The sequence below is a fragment of the Ailuropoda melanoleuca genome, chromosome 4, assembly GCF_002007445.2.
Source record: "Ailuropoda melanoleuca isolate Jingjing chromosome 4, ASM200744v2, whole genome shotgun sequence".
NCBI lineage: Eukaryota > Metazoa > Chordata > Mammalia > Carnivora > Ursidae > Ailuropoda > Ailuropoda melanoleuca.
The window spans coordinates 35,600,483-35,622,718 of record NC_048221.1 but is presented as its reverse complement, the minus strand read 5'-3'; the positions used below and the strand labels follow the sequence as shown (position 1 = coordinate 35,622,718).

General features: G+C 39.9%; 1 protein-coding gene across 1 annotated transcript in view; it reads left to right on the top strand.

The window, feature by feature from the left end:
• The window catches only part of FRMD4B (FERM domain containing 4B), a 319,952-nt gene that overhangs the window by 94,262 nt on the left and 203,454 nt on the right, over positions 1 to 22,236 (top strand). The window contains exon 2 of the mRNA XM_034658635.1: positions 6,519 to 6,645. The gene's annotated coding sequence lies outside the window, so the exon portion shown is untranslated. The remainder of the gene's footprint in view (positions 1 to 6,518; positions 6,646 to 22,236) is intronic.

Below are 22,236 nucleotides of genomic sequence, written 5' to 3'. Positions count from 1 at the left end.
TTAGTTCTGTCTTTGGGCTACTGTGAACACTATAACATAGAATGCAGTTATGAACAGGTGTACAACTGTCTATCCAAGTCCCTGCTTTCAGTTCCTTGGGATATATACCCAGAAGTAGAATTCCTGGATCTTACGGTAATTCTATGTTAAAATTTTTAAGGAACTTCCTAACCAGAACTTCCCACGATGGCGGCACCATTTTACATTCCCATCTGCAATGCACAAGGGTTCCAACTTTTCTACATTTTCACCAATACTTGTTATTTTTCATTTTTGAAAATAGCCCACCTAATGGATATGAAGTGGTATCTTATTGTGGCTTTGTCTGACACTTCTCATAATTAGTGTTAAGAAAGCATCATACATGGCTTCTGTCCAATTGTTTGATCCGTGATACCCATGGTTTGAGTATTTCTGCATTTTCCTAAATGCATTCCATGGAACACAGGTCCTAATACAAGCTTCTGGATTTGGGGGCTCGGGGGACACGAGATGGGAGAGATTAAACTGAGAAACAATGCACAAAAAAGAAAGAAAGAAAGAAAGAAAGAGAGAAAGAAAGAAAAAGAAAGAAAGAAAGAAACCCAACAACCTTCAGTAAAGTCAGATCAAGTACATATTGGCAAATTCAAGACATAAGTGTGAGTTGGTATCCTGACTCCCCATTCCTTGGTAGCTATTCGTTCTTTCAAGTCTCACACCATGCTGAGAATGATTCTGGCATTTAAAGGTAGGCATCATTGTATACAAGTGACCCATAAAAGGAAGCCAACTCTTTCATGCGGTACTCAAACACAAGTTTATCTGTTGCAACTTTGGAGGGAAACTGGCCATAAGGATGATGATGTGCGATGGTAGACTTTACGGTGTGGCACTTTCCTTAAGGGATCCCCAGTGTTTATTGTGACCAAACACAGTTCTCACTTTGAGCTGACTTTAGAAATCACTTCCCACCCAAGATGCAATTTTACTGTATGTCCTCCCCTTGAAGTTTGAAATATATATATTTTCCAGACCCCGAAAAGTCCTACAATAAAGAGACCCAACCAACATAGTTTAAAGCAGGAGTTGGCGAGCTATCTCTGTGAAGGGCCAGATAGTAAATACTTTCGGTCTTGTGTCTCTGGTGCAGCTATTCAACCTTGGAATCATAGCTCCAGAGCAACCATAGACAGTCTTTAAATGACTAGACGTGGCTGTGTGCCAAAAAAACTTTACTTGCAGAAACAGGCAGAAGGCTGGAGTTAATTCACAGGCAGTTGTTTTCTAAACCCTGGTTTAGACCATCATGACCAAAGTTTGTTGCATCATGACCCTTCCCTCCTTTATTTTTTTTAAATGTAAAACCTGTAATAGACCCTTAGATTCCTGAATTCAAATATTGGAGGGTTTTAAATCTTTTAGTGGCACTGAAAGTTGATGGTGTCTAGCAGCTTTGTCACTTTCTAGTACTTGGGTTTGCATTGCTGTGGCACCGGAAGTAGTTATGTAGTGGGTGGTCTGGGCTTAATTGTGTTTTACGATTCATATGTTGAAGCTCTGACCCCCCTAAAATTTCAGAATGTCGCTATATTTGGAGATAAAGCCTTTGAAGAGGTGAGTAAGTTAAAATGAGGCTTTTAGAGCAATCTTGGAGAACAACAAACGGGAGGTATCGCAATCCCGTATGTCAAGATACGCTACTAAGCTGTAGTAATCAAAACAGTATGTTACTGGCACAAAAGTAGCTACATAGATCAATGGAACAGAATAGAGAGCCCAGAAATAAACCCATGATTATATGGTCAATTAATCTGTGACAAAGGAGGCAAGAATCTTTCCAATAGGAAAAAGACCATCTCTCCAACAATTGGTGTTGGGGAAATTGGACAGCTACATGCAAAAGAATGAAACTGGACCACTCTCTTACACCAGACACAACAATAAAATGGACTAAAAGCTAAATGTGAGACCCGAAACCATAAGATTCTTAGAAGAAAACATAGGCAGTAATCTCTTTGACAGCAGCCATAGAAACGTTTTTCTAGATGTCTCTTTTGGCAAGGGAAACAAAAGCAAATTAAACTATTGGGACCACCCCCAAAATAAAAAGCTTTTGCACAGTGAAGGAAACCAGCAACAAAGCAAAAAGACAGCCTACCGGATGGGAGAAGATGTTTGCAAATGATGTATCCAATAAGGAGTTAATATCCAAACTATATAAAGAATTTATACAACTCAACACCCAAAAACTAAATAATCCAATTTTAAAATGGGCAGAAGACTATGCATAAACATTTTTCCAAAGATAACATACAGATGGCCAACAAACACATGAGAAGGTACTCAACATCACTAATCATCAGGAAAATGCAAAGCAAAACCACAATGAGATATCAACTTACACCTGTCAGAACGGCTAAAATCAACAACTTGAGAAATAACAAGTGTTGGCAAGGATGTGCAGAATAACGAACCCTTGTGCACCGTTGGTGGGAATGCAAACTGGTGCAGCCACTGTGGAAAACAGTATGGATGTCCCACAAAAAAATTAAAAATTGAATTATCATATATGGTCCAGTATTTCCACTACTGAATATGTATCTAAATTAAACAAAAACGTGAATTTAAAAAGATACATGCGCCCTTATGTTTATTGCAACATTATTTATAATAGCCAAGATATGGAAGCAACTCAAGTGCCCATCAATAGATGAATGGATAAAGAAGATGTGGTGTATATATGCAATAGAATATTACTCAGCCGTAAAAAAGAATGAAATCTTGCCTTTTGCAACAATATGGATGGATCTAGAGGTTATAATTCTAAGTGAAATAAGTCAATTAGTGAGAGACAAGTACCATAAAATTTCACTCATCTGTGGAATTTAAGAAACAAAACAAATGAGGAAAGAAAGAAAAGAGACAAACAAACAAAAAAAACCCTAACACTAAATTACAGAGAACAAACAGATGATTTCCAGAGGGCAGTTGGGTGGGGAATGGGTCACAGAGGGGAAGGGGATTAAGAGTATACTTATTGTGATGAGCACTGAGTCATGTATAGAATTATCGAATCACACTTTATGCACATGAAACTCATGTAATACTGTATGTTAATGATATATGAATTTAAAAAAATAAAATGTGGCTTTTAGGCTGTCAGGGTGGCCCTCATTCAATCTAACTGGTGTCCTCATATGAAGAGGACATTTGGACCCAATAAGAGACACCAGGGATGTACACACACAGAGAAAAGACATGTGAAGAGGCAGCAAAAGGGCAGCCACCTGCAAGAGAAGGAGAGAGGCTTAGAAGAAACCACCCTTTCAGCCATCTTGATCTTGGGCTTCTAGCCTCCAGAACTGTGAAGGCTGTTCAAGCCACCCAGTATATGGCATTTGTTATGACAACCTAAGCACACTGGTACAGAGGTGATCATTATCTCATCTGCCCTAACTTGCTGAGAACTTGAACTTCTTTGCTCACCATCAGGTACTTAATATCACAAGTATCCTTCACTGAATTTTATGGGGAAGTTATATGATATGCTCTAATTGCATTTGCATATTTGGTATACACAAAGATCTTAAAGACATATCCTTCATAAATGTTACCAGTTATTGTTGAATATATTCCCATAATGCTTTTAGCTTATTTCTCATCCCTTCTTTTCTTTAGTCTCCTTGTAAATACTATCCATTCTGTTTCTATTCCTGGGCTCTGGAGTTTTCAAATAGATGCATATTTCCTGCGTTTATAGTTGGTGCTCATCACAGGCAAGAAGTCAGTGTGCATCAGGCCATGGAATCAAAGAACTTACTAGCTATTGTAGATAATGCTGCTATAAACGTAAGGGCATATATGCTGCTATAAATGTAGGGGTGCATTTATCCCTTTGAATTAGTGTTTTTATATTTTTGGGTAAATACCCAGTAGTGTGATTCCTGGATTGTAGAGTAGTTCTATTTTTAACTTTTTGAAGAAACTCTATACTGTTTTCCGCAGTGGCTGTAGGAATTTGCACTCCAAAGGTCCATCAATAGATGAATGGATAAAGAAGATGTGGTATAAATGTGTGTGTGTGTGTGTGTGTGTGTGTGTGTGTGTGTATTTGGATAACGAAATATTATTCTGCCATAAAAAAGAATGAAATTTTGCTATTTGCAAGGACACAGATGGAGCCAGAGAGTATTATACTAGGTGAAATAAGTCAGAGAAAGAAAAATGCGATACAATTTCACTCATATGTGGAATTTAAGAAACAAAACAAATGAACAAAGGCAAAAAAAGAGCCCGATCAAGAAACAGACTCTTAATGATAGAGAACAAACTGCTGGTTACCAGATGGGAGGTGGGTGGGGGGATGGGGGAAGTAGGTGATGGGGATGAAGGCGTGCACTTGTGATGAGCACTGGGGATGTCTGGAAGTGCTGGATCGTGATATCGTACACCTGAAGCTAGTATGACACGGTATATTAAGTATACAGGAATTAAAATTAAGAAAAGAAAAAGAAACGACAAAGAACTCACTAGCTGTGTGTGACCTCAGACAAGGTATCAGATTTCCCCAACTCAGTTTCCTCATCTTCATAATATAATAATACCTATACTATTTTCAGAGCTCCTGGAAGCATCAGCTGCAATGTAAGTCATGTGCCCCCCACCCTGTATGGCTTATGGTGGGCACTCAATAATTAGTTGCCGTTCTAGGCAATTGGGAAATACCTGTTTCTCTCTTTTCTGTCCTTGTTTGTTTTTTTTTAAGATTTATTTATTTATTTATTTTAGAGAGAGCAAGCTTGAGTAGGGGGAGCGGCAGAGGGAAAGAATATTCAAGCAGACTCCTCGCTTAGCGTGAAGCCTAATGCAGGGCTTAATCTCATGATCCTGAGATCATGACCTGAGCCGAAATCATGAGTCAGCTACCTAACTGACTAAACCACTCAGGAGCCCCTCTCTTTTCTGCCCTTGTGATCTGAGCTGCCATCAACTGTGTAGTTTTGTTAACACTAAAGAAGTAAGGAACTTAACTAGTTTCCTTATACATGATGCTAGATGCTGCTTGTTCTATCATTATTTATAAGGCTTAACCCCTCAAGGAACTTGTGTTACCTGATGGACACATGAAAGTTTCAGAGAGATGTTTCAATAAAGCAGAAAATGTACTGAGTCATTGACCTGCCAGTTCTCCCTCTATGTCTTTCTACAAGTCACCTTCTCTCTCTCTGAGCCTCATTTATCTTACCTATAAAGTGGAGGCTGGGACTAGACCATACCTCTAGTATATTCTAAACCCAGTATTTTACCTTGAAGCCATGGGGACTAAGGAGATGACTGGATATGAGAGGACTTCATTCTGATTTGGTGCTACCCAAACCATTACCCTAGCCCCATGGCTACACTCCATCAACATGAGATCCCAACTATTTAAATTAAATTTTGTTAGCATTTTAATATTTAATGTAAAATACCTTACATAAAATTAGCATCTTATTAGCTTTAAGATTCAAAGATAAGTGAACTATCTTGTTTCCCAAAATAGATCTATTTTTGTCCTCAAAGGATACCAAAAATATTGCCTGCAGGAAACTCCCACCCTAAACCACGCTGTCATTGTGGTGGAGCTCCTTGAACATCTGGTTCCTGTTAGAAAAGACGAATGTGTCATACGGCATGAGTAAGGAGACACGGGCAAAGATGACGATGAGCAAATCGTACCGAGGTCTTTCTGCTTCCTGCCGCCATCATCCACTTCACACCTGTATCCTTGTCCAGGCAGAGCTGAGGGACAGGTGGAATGGGGAGGTGCCGTGGGGATGGTCCGACAGTTGAATTTTATTTACCCACATAGCAAAACAGTGAATGCCACACCTGCTGCTTCTGCCCTCCTGTCCAGTTTTTACACACTGGTGTGTGTGTGAAACAGTTCGGTCCATAGTTGACAAAGAGAAGCGCACTTCCTGACTTCAGGAGAGTGTCTGAGGAAGAGCTGTTTCCCTTTCTTTTATAGGGAAAATGACAAATACATATAAATGAGCGTCTTATGGCGCAACACACACACTAAATTTCATCAGTATTCATGACATGCATTCCCTTCTCTCCACAACTGACAGCTGTTAAAAATGATATTGGGGAGTGCTATCCTGGTTCCGGTAATGCTGGAACATGGATTCTGAGGTGAGGTGTTACTGATTTCTCCCACTTTCACAGCCCCGATTTTACAACTGCCTGGAGATAAGTTTTAGCCCTGCAGAATCTCCCCGCCAGAGAGAGGGACACCATCTATTCAGTGAAATGCATTATGTAAGAGGCCATATCAGTACCAGATCTCTAGCTGTTGAGAATAACCTCGATCTCATTTATATTTTGAGATGGCTCTCTTTTAAATCTCATTAGGTAAATTTCTAAAACTGTGATTAAACTGTAGCCAGCCAAGGGAAAATTAGAACTAAATTGGAAGTGTCGCCGATCTGAGATCTCTAGTTCTTTCCTGTGTGCATACAGAAATTAAGGAGCCTCTCCTTTCTGTGTTACAGGCTTTGATGAGAAATCCAGAAGAAAGAATGTGTGAAAGAAAAAGATGACATCTGTTCATGGCAAACCAAATCCGAAGATTATTACAGTGAAAACGAACAGAGGCCAAGAGAATACTTACTAGTAAAGGTAAGTGGACATCTCTGCAAATGCTGAACCGTGATGGTTAGACCAGGAAAGTGGGTTTCTACACGTCCGTGTGTGAGTGTACATTAACTTGTCAAATGCGGATAGGCGAGGATAGGAGAGGGTACATGATACAATCTACATCAAAATATTTGTGTTCCAGCGATGAGGAAGAAAATTAGTTACACGCAGTTAGCTCCCTATTCTCAAATGAAAGCTAAATGCCCCAAAGTTGAATAATAGACTTACCTTTTATAAAGGGATTCGCTTCTCAGACAGCAAAACAAACAAAAGCTAAAATAAGGACTGTGCTAACTATGCTGTGCCATTGACATGTTTGCTACAATATATTTCTGATACTTCATACACTCAGTTGTAACACTTGACCAGCGAAATCCAGCGGGCAGTTGAGCAAGCTAGTGGTTGATTATTTTCACGCATGCGATGATTTTCATCCTTAGCTTTGTTGTAGTGAGGTGTGCTTCGTACCTTTGGTGTTAATACTCTGGGGGGTTTTGCCCCATTTCCAACTGCTTTTTATAATATAATAAGAGGGGAAATGGAATATTTCCTTAGAGCAGTGCCATGGAAACCAGACTGCCAGCCGGATAGGCAGCCCCACCATATGCTATCTCAGGACGTTTCTTCATTCGCTGATCTCAGAAGTCTGACACACAAAGGTGATTTGAAGGATACTGATGTATCACGTGCAGTAGTATGAGCTGTGCACAGGGAGAATGTACAACAGTTAAGGACAGCATTTACACAGTCTCTCAAAATGCTTCCTTGGGTGGAAATAAACAGTTGGATTGCAACGTCCACATGCCTTCTGGGGAAGGCTATCATCTAGCAGTCAAGGACATGGACTCAAGAGTCTTGCTCTTCCACTGACCACGTCTATGACTATGGTCAAAATGATTAATCTTCCTTTGCCTCGTTTTTTTGAGTAGATGAGGATGAGTAGATGGAACGAGTGAATGGATAGAAAGCACTTGGAAGATGGTGAGCACAAAAAAAATGCTCAGTAGTTAGTAGCTGATTTTATCATTGAGCAAAGTAGAGTGTCCTTCAGGGATGGTAATTTCTCTTGTTTGATTTTGTGGAGCCTTAAAGATGGAGGGGAAGTGGGGGGACCACGTCTAACCCTGGGCTTGTAGGCACTTTCCACTCCGCTATCACAGGGACCTGCGAGGTTAAGGATAAAAGTGCATCTCAGAGCATCTCTCAAACTCATAGTCATTTGGGTACTTTGAGAAGACTCGGAGAATATAAACTTAAGTGATGTAGGATCTTAAATTATAAATCAGGTCATCTCAGACTCTTGGCTGCGATCTGGCCCTGGCTGCTTGTCTCCACCCTCTCCCCCTTAGCATTCTGGGCTCACTCATACCTTCTTCCTGTCCGTCTAAATCACACTATCTCTGGGGCGCCTGGGTGGCTCAGTCGTTGGGCGTCTGCCTTCAGCTCAGGGCATGATCCCAGGGTCTGGGATTGAGCCCCACATCAGGCTCATCCGCTGGGAGCCTGCTTCTTCCTCTCCCACTCCCCCTGCCTGTGTTCCCTCTCTCGCTGGCTGTCTCTCTCTCTCTGTCAAATAAATAAATAAAATCTTTTAAAAAAATAAAAATAAAAAAAATAAATCACCATCTCTTTTGCACACACTATCTGTGTGACACACTACCCGTGAGCCTTTGCGCTCACTATCTGGCATAGCCTTCATGCTCTCCCTCCCTGCTCCTGACCCCTTTGCATGTTCTTTTTTTTTTTTTTTTAAGATTTTATTTATTTATTGACAGCGATAGAGACAGCCAGCAAGAGAGGGAACACAAGCAGGGGGAATGGGAGAGGAAGAAGCAGGCTCACAGCGGAGGAGCCTGATGTGGGGCTCGATCCCACAACGCTGGGATCACACCCTGAGCTGAAGGCAGACGCCTAACCGCTGTGCCACCCAGGCGCCCCTGCATGTTCTTTTCTGTCTGTCTCAGACCTGTCTGCTAAAGAGAACCCCCACCCAGTGACATTGTCTCCCAAAAATATCACCCCTACAGACATTCTTGTCAACAGTAACTATGACAGCATTTTTGTCCATATCCTCGCAATAAGGAGCATTCAAAATTCTTTTCGTCCTTGCCAGTCTGACAGGTGATGAGCTTGCCTATTTAAAGTAGGTAGAAGAGAGGGGTGCCTGGGTGGCCCAGTTAAACATCTGCCTTCAGCTTGGGTCATGATCCCAGGGTCCTGGGATCAAGTCCCACATCAGGCTCCCTGCTCATCGGGGAGTCTGCTTCTTCTATCCCTCTGCCCCTCCCCTCTGCTCATGTTCTCATTCTCTCTCTCAAATGAATAAATAAAAAAATAAAAAATAAATAAAGTAGGTAATAGAGAGTATGCAGAGATCAGCAAAGAGGGCAACAGTTAACCATTCATTCACTCATCGTCAGAGCCTGTCTCTTTTATGACACTCATTCTTACTGAGAATTATTTTCTTTATTTCATTCTTCAGTTATTTTTCCTACCTGCCTTACTGGCCTGTAAGTTCTTCAAGGGCCAGGATGGTGTTTTCATGATAATATTCTGGGATCCTGGACTGGCAACTGCCGTGGATGATGTACTTGGAAACCATTCTGGGAGTGACAAAATGAATGAGAGAGACAGGGTCCCTGATCTCAGGAGCACAGGTCTCATCATTGAGGCAGATGATTGCTTTACAGGGCTAGAAATTCAGATTTAGAGCAAGGAGATAATCAGTGGGCCTCAAAAAAAAATTAGCCTCGTAGGGATTCTAAATGCTAACTGATCAACAAAAATAAGGACCACCTTGACCAGGTATAGACCCGTAGTGCTGGGGAGGGTGATTACCCTTCATGTGCTGGATTGTATGGAAGTGGGTGGGGTTGAAGGGTGGGGCTCAGGGCAGTGATCACTTGCCCACCACTATGGAGAAAATTTTAGTATTTTGATAGCGAGCGCAGCTGCATATATGCATTGCTACTGAATATCAGCGCCGATTATAATGTACCTTGTTTAAATAACCAAGTGCACCTGTCAGACTGGCAAGGATGAAAAAGTTCTAAATACCACTTGTGGGAAAGACATGGACAAAAAGCCTCTCATAGTCACTGTTGATGAGACTGTCAGTCGGGGCAATATTTTTGGAAGCTAACTTGGCAGTATTTATCAAAATGTTAAATGCACATTTCCGTGAACCAGATAATAGAACTTTATCTTCCAGGAAAACTGGTACGAATACAAAATGCTGTATGTACAAGTGCGATCGCTCTAGTGTTGTTTTAATAGCAAAAATACGGGGGCAGTTTATATATCTATTAATAGAAGAGTAGTAAATAAGTGATGGCATTTCAATCCAATGGAACAATGTGCTCCATGAAATGTGTTAAGTAAAAGGGGAAATCATGCCGAAATTGTGTCTCTTATGATCATGTTTGTTGAAAGCAAATGAACACAACCCTAAGTGTCCATCGGCAGATGAATGGATAAGCAAAATTTGGTCTTCAATGGAATATTCTTTAGCCATAAAGAGGAATGAAGTTCTGATACATGCTACAACATGGATGAACCTTGAAAACATTACGCTAAGTGACACATAAGGACAAACACTGTATGATTCAACTTAAGTGAATTGTCTGGAATAGGCAAATTCATAGAACGAGTAGAAATTACCAGGAGCTGGGACGAGGGAGGAATGGGGGGTTAGTGACTAATGGCTACTGTTTGAGGTGCTGAAAAAGTTTTGGAGATAGATGGTGGTGATGGTTGCACAACATCGTGACTGTAATTAACGCCAATGAATTGTACACTTAAAAATGATGAAAATGGCCCTGAAAATGGTGAAAATGGCAGATTTATGTCCTATTTTATCAGAATTTTTTTAAACTTGAAAGAAAAAGCAAACCAAAAAGAAAAGCAGGCGCGCGCGCGCACACACGCACACACACACGCACACGCGTGCCTACAGGTGCCGTATAGTCTGGAAAGATACCTGCAGGTTGTTGACAGTGATTGTCTAACAGATGAAATGAGGGGCAGAGCGGAGAGAAGAAAATTTTGTCCTATGTATACTTGTGTATCTTTTTACATGTTTCACAGTCAGCATATATTTTAAAATTTTTTGAATTGAAGGGTTTTCTTTTTTCAGTCATCCTGACCGGTAGTAAAACCCTGGAGTTGGTACAATATTCTAGTTTGCAGTCAAAACAATCCTGAAAGGTCTGTTTACAACTGAACACGTTCACATCTAACATCTCTGTGCAATCTGTAACCTGGAGTGTGAATTTAATCACAGTTTAAAACACAAAATCGTTTTCCTTTTCTAGATTAAATTACATCTTGTGGAAAACAGCCTCTTGCTATAGAAAGAGTTTGGTCTTATCTCTCCCTCAGTGAAGACGGGCTCCTCCATCTAGTAATTTCCTGCAAAGCAAGATGCTTCTAGCTGTAGTTTTATATCCCCTTTGCTGGAAAAGCATCCGGCATGTTGGCTATACAAAATGAGCCTTAATAGGAGAACACCGAGAAATTTTTATGCATAACAAGAGGTTTTTTTAAAACCCTAATAAAATTCCATAAAAATGACATTTTAATGGGTTCCCCCATTTTACAAAATGTTTAAACCCTACAACGTGGTCATACGTTTATGTAAGTAGAGAGAATGCATGGAAGGCTGTGCCCCCCAGACTATTCATGTTAGCGGCCTCGAGGAAATGATCTCATGGATGGTGCCAGGTGCGAGGAGATTCTTTACATCCTTGTACATTGTTTAGTTGTTACCACGAAGGGCTCTTCTTAGTAGCTTCCTCAAGGTATAACTCACCAGCACTAAACTGCACATATACAAAGTGGAAAATTTCGGGGGTAGCTTCATGGCTCAGTCAGTAGGTCACGCAACTCTTGATCTCGGGATCGTGAGTTTGAGCCCCAGGCTGAGTATAAAGTTTACTTTAAAAAATAAATAAATAAAAATAAAGTGCAAAATTTGAGGGAAAAATGTAATTACACGAGGAGAGGGATGTTAACTAAATTTATTTTGGTAATATTTTTACAATAAGTTTATGGCAAGTCACTGTGCTGTACATCTTAAACTTATACAGAGCTGTGTGTCACTGATGCCTCAAGAAAACAAAAAATATATAATGGAATATTACTCAGCCATCAAAAAGAGTGAAACCTTGCCATTTGCAATGACGTGGCTGGAGCTAGAGTGTATTATGCTAAGCAAAATAAATCAGAGAAAGACAAATACCGTATGATTTCACTCATATATGGAATTTAGGAAACAAAACAGATGAACATAGGGGAAGGGGAAAAAAAGGGAGGGAGGCAAACCATAGGAGACTCTTAACTATAGAGAACAAACTGAGGGTTGCTGGAGGGGTGGTGGGTGGGGGATGGGCTAGCTGGGTGATGGGGATTAAAGAGGACACTTGTGATGAGCACCGGGTGTTGTATGCAGGTGACGAATCACTAAATTCTTCTCCTGAAACCAATATTACACTATATGCTAACTAACTAGAATTTAAATAAAAATTTGAAACAAACAAACAAGAAAAAAAAGGCAAAGAGAGGGAAGGGAGAATGATGGAACTGACAAAATATTTTCAAATACAATTAAGAAAAAGGATCCTCTGAGAACCATGTCTTATTTTCTATTGCATGTTCAGCACTGTTTTGGCAATAAAATAAAGCAGCAGCTTAGAGCCGAGAAGCCAAAAACATAAAGTGGACAGTTTGATAAGTTTTGGCATATGTTTATACTCATGAAGCCATCACCATAATCAAGTTAATGAAAACATCCATCTTTCCCAAAAGTCTCCTCACGCGCCTTTGTCATCCCCCCTTCCTACCTAGCCCCTCTCTTGCCCCAGGCAGCCACTGATCTTGTTTCTATCACTGTATATTAGTTTGCGTTTCCTACGGTTTTATATAAATGAAATCCTACACTACAAATCATTTAGTCGGGCATCTTTCACTCAGCATAATTATTTTGAGATTCATCTGTGCTGTAGTATTATAGATGGTCCATTCCTTTTTATTGTTGAGTTGAATTCCATTATATGAATTATCTCCATTTGGGAAATTGCCAAACTGTTTTCTAGAGTGGTTGTACAATTTTACACCCCTACCTGCCCTGAGAGAGAGTTCCAGTTCCTTCTCATTCTTGTCAGTACTTGGTATGACCAGTCTTTTTCCGTTTTATCCATTCTAATAGGTACGTACTAGTGACTCAATGTGGTTTTAACTTGCATTTCCCTAAAGACACCTGATGCTGAATATCTTTTCATGTTCTAACTTGCCATCTGTGTGTCTTCTCAGTGAACTGTCTGATTCAATCTTTTGTGCATTTTTTTAAAAATTGGATGCTTTGTTTTCTTATTGAATTTTGAGAGTTCTTTATATATTCTGGATGCAAGCCCTTTCTCAAATGTATGCTTTGCAAATACTTTCTCCCAGTGTCTAGCTTCTTTTCTCTTTTTCTCCATGTTGTCTTTTGAAGGGCAGAGGTTTTGTTTTTGTTTTTTTTAAGATTTTTTAATTTATTTATTCAGCAGAGATAGAGACAGCCAGCGAGAGAGGGAACACAAGCAGGGGGAGTGGGAGAGGAAGAAACAGGTTCATAGAGGAAGAGCCTGATGTGGGGCTCGATCCCATAACGCCGGGATCACGCCCTGAGCCGAAGGCAGACGCTTAACCGCTGTGCCACCCAGGCGCCCCTGGGCAGAGGTTTTTATGATTATTATTATTATTATTATTATTTAAGATTTTATTTGTTTGAGGAAGAGAATGCGAGTGGGGGGGTTAGGGTGGGCAGAGGGAGCCCACTGAGCAGGGAGCCTGATTGGGCTCCATCTCAGGACCCTGAGATCATGATCCGAGGGCAGATGCTTAACCGACTGAGCCACTCAGGTGCCCTAAAGGACAGAGGTTTTTAATGTGTTTAATTTGTTTTAATTTGAGTTATTACAGTGAGGGACATTTAAAGATATTTGTCAACCCTAGTAATTTTTACATTTAGATATTCACCCTACGTGATAGCAGGCATACTAAAACACACACATACCCCACATTAAAGAAAATTTTTTGCTCTATTCCTTTTTTAAAGACTTTTTTATTCTGATTTTGAAATTATTTGCTTCAAGAAACTCATTTAGTTTATTATTGGCTGTAATTCTTCAAGACTCATCCTGTATCCTTGATGATTCATGCCAAGTAAAAACGTAACTTGAAATTATTTTAAAACATAAGGTAACTTAAAATAAACTACAATTTATCAACTAACAAAGTTTGACAATATGTTGATTTTTGTGGATATTAATGTAAATGTTTTTTACTTTATATTGGGTAGTTTTCTTTTCATATTTAGAAGGCAGTAAATTTGTTTGCTTGTTTTTCAGATCTAGAATAATCTTTTTAGGCCCCTGGAAAATGTGTAGCTTCTAGACTTTGGATAAAACAGTCTGGTTAAATTACATTTTAGGAAAAATATAATACTTAATAAATTAAAATAAATAGAAAACTTCTTTTCCCTTCCAAGCAAGAAATTACTTTAAAATCATCAAAGATGTATATGAATATAGGAAAATCTAAATGTCAAATGAATGCTAGGGATTAAAATATGTGCCCTTCCTATGGAAGTCTGCTTTAAAGCCATTTAAAAATGTTAAATACTCAACATCACTGATGATGAGGAAAATGCAAATCAAATCCCACAATAAGATAACACTTCATGTCCATTAGGGTGGCCTGTGTGTGTGTGTGTGTGTATTTCTAATAAGTGTTGGTGAGGCTGGTCAGAAATTGGAATCCTGTGCACTGTTGGTGGGAATGTAAAATGGTGGAAAACGGTACAGTGATTCTTCAAAAAGTTCAACTAGAATTACCATATGAACCAGCAATTCTACCCCTGGGCATGTACCTAAAAGCATTGTAAACAGAGACTTCTTGAAGAGGTATTTGTACACCAGTGTTGATAGCATTATTCACAATAACCACTGGTAGAAACAAGCCAGACACCCATTGACAGGTGACTCGATAAACAAAATGTGGTATATTCATTCAATGGACTATTATTCAGGAATAATAAGGAATGAAATTCTGACACATGGTACAATATGGAAGACCCTTGAAGACTTCCGCTAAGTGAAATAAACCAGACACAACCTGACAAATATTGTATGATTCCATTTATGTGAGGTTGCTAGAGTAGTCAAACTCATAGAGACAGAAGGCGGAATGATGGTTGCCAGCGGCTGGAGGGAAGGCGAAATGAGGAGTCACTGCTTGGTGGATACAGAGTGTCATTTTGTGATGATGAAAATGTTCTGGAGTTAGATGGTGGTGATGATGGCCCAGCAAGATAAACGTACTTAATACCACAGACCCGTACACTTAAAAATGGTTAGAAGGGTGAGTTTTATCATATGTACGTTTTGCCACAACTGTAAAAAACATTAAGAGGAAAAATTTCCAAGTATTTCCAAATAAAAAAAGTTAAGAGCTAAAATATCAGCCTGATACTTTTAGTGATAGTCAGCCCAAATTTCTTAGTGGTCTCATGGCCCAAAATGAAAGAACAATATTTTTAAAGGGAAAAAATGATTTTCCTTTTAAATGATGCTTCAGACTTCAGACTTCAGTAATGCAGATTCAGAAACACAAATTACTAGCCGACTGCCAGGCATTCTTGTAAGACTTCACATGTCTCAACTCATTTACTCTTCAACAGAACTAGGACAGACTGTTATTTCCAGTTCAGAGATGAGGAAAGACATTGAGAACAGAGAGGTTATGTAACATGCCCAAGGTTACACAGCGGGTGAAAGGTACACTGGTTGTCAAACACCAGAAAGATGGCTTCAGAGCCCACAGTGTGTTTTCCCATCTAGTAACTATAAAGAGCTGTAGTGTCAGAAGAGATGTCTATGAACTGTGCTATCATTTCTAGTATTTCTACTGGATAGCTACACCTGAAAAACTTGAGCGTATTGATGCTCTATTAGCTTTTCTTCAGCAAAACCTTGTGACTTAAAATACAGAAATATTTTCTCTCCAACTGGAAATTATCCTTTACCACTTACCCAGCTTTTATTAATGCCAATCTTGAAGGAGATGCACAAGCATGCTATACATAAAAATGTAAGATCTCTAGTTTTTCTCAGGGAAAAGCTCTGGAAAGGAAATCTCCATATTGGAAGAAAACATGACCTTGTATTCTTTCCTTCCCCCTAAGATTCATGTCTCCCCACATGGTAGGTGAATTTTAAAAATAGTCACGTCTGTGTTCAAATAAGTTTTGGAAATCCTGAATTAAAAGGAGTTAGAATTTCTTTACCGTGGGACTTCTTAGGCACTTAACATACTAACAAATATTGTGAATTGCCAAGAAAAGGAAACCATATGTATAACATATTAAATAATATATGAGTATATATTATATAATATACAGTTGTTTCCCAGAGTTCTTTTACCACTACTTCTCTCATGGAAAATCATGAGCGGGGGGAGTGCTTCCTGGAACCCTTTTGGGCATCTTGGACATACTAGGGATTTTCCAAATCTACCACCAGGGGGCAGTTCCCCCCCATTTATATTCTGACAAACCTAAACCGAAACTTTCTTTATTTTCCCTCAGCACACATGAGACAGGCTGACATTTTCCAAGCAGACTTTGCTAAAGACTTTCAAGAGATAAGAAAAGAAATAAGAAACCCAAGAAATAGTAATTCCTGAAGAAATAGCAAATCTGCCAAACTCTCCTGGGCCAGTATGGAATACAAGTTCTCAGCCATATTGCTTGCCTTTTTTCCCCTCCCGTTTCTCACCCAAGTGACCTTTCTGTCATCTTGACTCCCAAGAGTATCTATGAGCTTATCTTCTCACAACTAAGGATAAATTCCATAGACCCTTGTGGTTTTACAGCTCAAATTATTTTCTAATTTAAATGTCCCAGGTCTGCACTGTGATCTTTCCTCTCAGTCCTGGTTGGCAGCTCTGAGGTACCTCTGGGGTGAGGAACAGATATGGCAGTTCCATAAATGTTCTAGTCATGACTAAATGTGCAGTAAACGGATCACCCTCATGTCCTTTGCCAGGGCAAACATTATTAATCAGCAAAGCTTTGTGCTTTCTTTGTAGAACTCAGAACCAGTCTCACAGCCCTTCCTGACACTGGGCTCCAGGTAGGCATTATTACCAATGGGCTGCTGCTAATGTGAGGGGGAAAATTCTTTCGTCCAAGCCTAGGTTATAAATTCCATCCACTTCTGGAAACTCCTGTGGCGACTCTCTCAGATGAATGTAATCTCCAGTAACCTCTACCCAAAACACCACACACACACACACACACACACACACACACACACACAGGGGTTTTTAAAAGTCTATTTTAGATCCACAATAATGAAAGTCTCTATTATAAGCCCATCGGAGCCTAATCCATACCTGATCTCTAGCGCATTGCACAAATACCATACATTATTGGAAGAAGAGTGTTGTTACATCCCAGTATGTTCCAGAGGCTCCAAACTTGGCCCATTCTGTTGTTTAACTTCTGATTGGTGTTGATATCATGTGCGTATGCCCCATTTTGATTAGCATGTCCTTGGAGTTGCCTTTGTTTGAGCTGCTCAGGAAACAGCCTGTGCTTTCTGCAGAACTTCAGCAACTGTCAGGCATAAAAAGGCCTAACCTGTCATGGTCGGCTTTGAAGCTAATTGTCATGCGGCTTTTGGGTTTTTTTTTTTTTCTTATAATGCTGGAAGCTTATTTTAGCCTTCAAGAATAAGAGGAGCAAAATGGGGGTGCCTAGGTGTCTCAGTCAGTTAAGTGTCTGCTTTCGGTTCAGCTGGTGATCCTGGAGTTCTGGGATCGAGCTCTCCATCGAGCTCCACATTGCATCGGGCTCCCTGCTCAGCGAGAACTCTGCTTGTCCCTCTCCCCCGTCCCCCAGCTTATGCTCTCTCTCTCTCTCTTTCTCTCTCTCAAATAAATAAATAAAATCTTAAAAAAAAAAAAAAAAGAGGAGCCATACAGTGTAGACACTAAGCTTAAACTCTGGAGTTAGATGGGATTCCACTCTTTGCTACACACTTAAATTTCATTAAAGCCTTTGGTGAGTTACTTAATGCCTCCAAGCCTTCTGAAAAATAAGGGCAATAATAATACCTATCTTGTTGTGGTTCATTTATAAGATGAATGTCATTGTGTCTCTACTTTGTACCAAGTACCAATAGCATTGGGTGGACTTAATGGGATGAGACACGTAACTCATTCACCTACCTCCAAAACGATACTATTGTTACTCCCCTTTTAAAGTACTGCTGTTTCAGCTGAAGTCCTCATGAAAGGTGGGGGCAAAGGAGGCCATGGCTCTTGAATTCCAAATTGATTAGACATGAAATTTAGGGGGTAGACCAGCAGAGTCAGTATTTAAGTTTTAAATTACGCCAGCGGGGTGAACTTCCCCCAGCGGCCAGTGGGGGGTGCTGTGGGCACAGAGTTACTACAGGACTGCCACATCGGGTTTGGGGCGGAAAGGTCCTGCTTCCCCTCAGGGGAGTGGGGCTCAACGTGGTGAGCAGCAAGTTCACCTTTGCCGCGAATTCTCTAGGTTCTGTTTCCTGTTAAATATAACTCCAGTTTTTTTTGACTGTTTCCTTGGCTGTGCAGAAGCTCTTTATCCTGATAAAGTCCCATAAGTTCATTTTATCTTTTATTTCTCTTGCCTTTGGAGATGTGTCGTGAAAAAGGTTGCTCTGGCCGATGTCATAGAAGTTGTTGCCTATGTTCTCCTCTAGAATTTTGATGGATTCCTGTCTCACATTGAGGTCTTTCATCCATTTGGAGTTTATTTTTGTGTATGGTGTGAGAGAGTGGTCAAGTTTCATTCTTTTGCATGTAGCTGTCCAATTTTCCCAGCACCATTTATTGAAGAGACTGTCTTTTTTCCACCGGATGTTTTTTCCTGCTTTATCAAAGATTAGTTGCCCAAAGAGCCGAGGGTCCATTTCTGGGTTCTCTATTCTGTTCCATTGGTCGATGTGTCTGTTTTTGTGCCAGTACCATGCTGTCTTTGTGATCACAGCTTTGTAGTACAGCTCGAAATCCGGCATTGTGATGCCCCCAGCTTTGTTTTTCCTTTTCAACAGTTCCTTGGAGATTCGGGGCCTTTTCTGGTTCCATACAAATTTAAGGACTATTTGTTCCAGTTCTTTGAAAAATGTCCTCGGTATTTTGATCGGGATAGCATTGAAAGTGTAGATTGCTCTGGGTAGTATGGACATTTTAACTATGTTAATTCTTCCAATCCATGAGCATGGAATATTTTTCCATCTTTTTATGTCTTCCTCAATATCTTTCAAAAGTGATCTATAGTTTCTAGGATATAGGTCCTTTACGTCTCTGGTTAAGTTAATTCCAAGGTAACGTATGGTTTTTGGTGTTATTGTAAATGGGATGGATTCCCTAATTTCTCTTTCTTCAGTCTCGTTATTCGTGTATAGAAATGCAACTGATTTCTGGGCATTGATTTTGTATCCTGCCACCTTACTGAATTGTTCTATAACTTCTAATAGTTTGGGAGTGGATTCCTTTGGGTTTTCCATATAGAGTATCATGTCATCTGCAAAGAGAGACAGTTTGACTTCTTCTTTGCCGATTTGGATACCTTTGATCCCTTTTTGTCTTCTGATTGCTGTTGCAAGGACTTCTAGTACTATGTTGAATAATAGTGGCGAGAGTGGGCATCCTTGTCGTGTTCCTGATCTTAAGGGAAAGGCTTCCAGCTTTTCCCCATTGAGAATAATGCTTGCAGTAGGCTTTTCATAGATGGCTTTTATGAGATTGAGAAATGTACCCTCTATTCCTACACTCTGAAGGGTTTTAATCAGGAAAGGATGCTGTATTTTGTCAAATGCTTTTTCTGCATCAATTGAGAGGATCATATGGTTCTTGAGTCTTTTCTTGTTGATATGATGTATCACATTGATTGATTTGCGAGTGTTGAACCATGCTTGCATCCCAGGTATGAATCCCACTTGGTCATGATGGATAATCCTTTTAATGTACTGTTGGATTCTATTAGCAAGGATCTTGTTGAGGATTTTGGCATCCATATTCATTAGAGAAATCGGTCTGTAATTCTCCTTTTTGAGGGGGTCTTTGCCTGGTTTGGGGATCAAGGTAATATTAGCCTCATAGAATGAGTTTGGTAGCTTTCCTTCTGTTTCTATTTTTTGAAATAGCTTTAGGAGAATAGGTATTATTTCTTCTTTGAATGTTTGGTAGAATTCCCCAGGAAAACCGTCTGGGCCTGGAGTTTTATTATTTGGAAGGTTGTTTATCACTGACTCAATTTCTTCATAGTTAATTGGCCTATTTAAGAAATCTATTTCTTCCTGTTTCAGTCTTGGTAGTTTATAGGTTTCCAGGAAGGCCTCCATCTCTTCCAGATTGTTTAGTTTTTTGGCATATAGCTGTTGATAAAAGTTTCTAATAATCCTTGCAATTTCAATGGTGCTGGTCGTGACCTCTCCCTTTTCAGTCATAATTTTAATAATCTCAGTCCTTTCTCTTTGTTTTTGGACAAGTTTTGCCAGTGGTCTATCAATTTTATGGATTCTCTCAAAGAACCAGCTTCTAGTCCTGTTGATCTGCTCTACTGTGGTTCTGGTCTCTAATTCATTGATTTCTGCTCTAATCTTGGTCAACTCCTTCCTTGTCAGTGGGTTAGGCCTGTCCCTCTGTTGCTGTTCCAGTTTCTTGAGGTGAGAATATAGAAACTGCATTTTAGATTTTTCTATTCTTTTGAGTGAGGCTTGGATGGCTATGTATTTCCCCCTTAGGACTGCCTTTGCAGTATCCCATAGGTTTTGGACCGTTGTGTATTCATTCTCGTTGGTCTCCATAAATTGTTTAATTTGTTTTTTGATTTCCTGGTTTATCGAGTCATTCTTGAGCAGGATGGTTCTTAGCCTCCAAGTGTTTGAGTTTCTTCCAGGTTTTTCCTTGTGGTTGAGTTCCAATTTCAGAGCGTTGTGGTCTGAGAATATGCAGGGGATAATTTCAATCTTTTGGTATTGGCTGAGACCTGTTTTGTGTCCCAGAGCATGATCTATTCTTGAGAATGTTCCATGGGCATTTGAATAGAATGAGTATTCTTTGGTTCTGGGGTGTAGTGTTCTATATATATCTATGAGGTCCAACTCGTCGAGTATGGCATTCAAAGCCTTTGATTCTTTGCTTAGTTTTTGCCAGGGTGTTCTGTCTATTTCTGATAGTGGGGTGTTGAGGTCCCCTACTATTNGACTTCAGAGGGGAGGGGGTGGGGGAATGGGATAGACTGGTGATGGGTAGTAAGGAGGGCACGTATTGCATGGTGCACTGGGTGTTATACGCAACTAATGAAGCATCAAAACTTTACATCGGAATCTGGGGATGTACTGTATGGTGATTAACATAATATAATAAAATAAAATTAAAAAATATATATATATAACTCCACCCACATTCTAAGGACAGCAGAATTAATTCACATGTACTAGACGTCCCCACTGACCTATATGCTTTTGCAATGAAAACGATGTGCTCGAGGAAGCGTGAGGCAGCAGAGACACTGATTCATGGGGTAATTGTTAAGAAATTATTATGGAAATACTATAAATGAGAAATTAACTGCTGAAGAGAGATGGTAACACTGTGGAAAACAGTAAGACAAGGGAATCTTGGAAAGCACTAGCATGTCTGCCACCTTCCCATTGTTCAAAGTCCCAGTCTGGCCACAGTGGCCAAGTTCTAATTACCAAATGGTGAAGTTACTATCGACAGCATCTCTGATGTTTTTATATTGCTTTTATTTGCTTTGTGGTTTTGAATCTCATGTTCATTCTTTTAGCCTTGCCTCTTGAAATCAGCTTCAGAAATGAATCCAGTCCACCTGAGCAAATTTCAAATTCATCTTTTGATGTTCAAAAGAGCTGGTTTTTATTCCAAATATGAATTTCCAGGTTAGGATTTAAGGTAGTCAGCATATGTCTTATATCAATTCATTTGTCTTATAAAAATAGTTCTACTTCTGACATTTTGTTAAGAGAAATATTGTTATCTCGTTTGTTTAATATTTATTCTTGATTATCAATGAAGTCGAGGATTTTTTCTTTGATTTATTAGCCATTTATGTATCTTAGGAAAATTGCCTATTACCTTCGCTCTTTTTCTGCCAATTTGTTTATTACATTAATGGATCAAGAAGGAAATCATTGATTCGGGGGTGACAGACCAAAGTACAAGTCATGGGTGTTAATGATACAATCCGGATCACAAAGCCGTGGCAAATAATTGGTGAAGGTAACTGCTCAGCTCCTACCTGATCTTTGTAGTTAAATGTTGTGTTTTGACATCTCCTTCTTGGAGTCAATGTGGAGTTCACAGATGGCTGGTTCATCTTTCTGAGGTGTGTATGGTCTCTGGGAGCCCTGTGGCAGGTTACAGGGTGCCGGGAGAGAGTCTCTGCAGTCCATGCAGAGCCCATAGAAGAGGTGGGTGGTGCTGCTTGACAATCCTCCTGGAGAGAAGGCCGCAGGG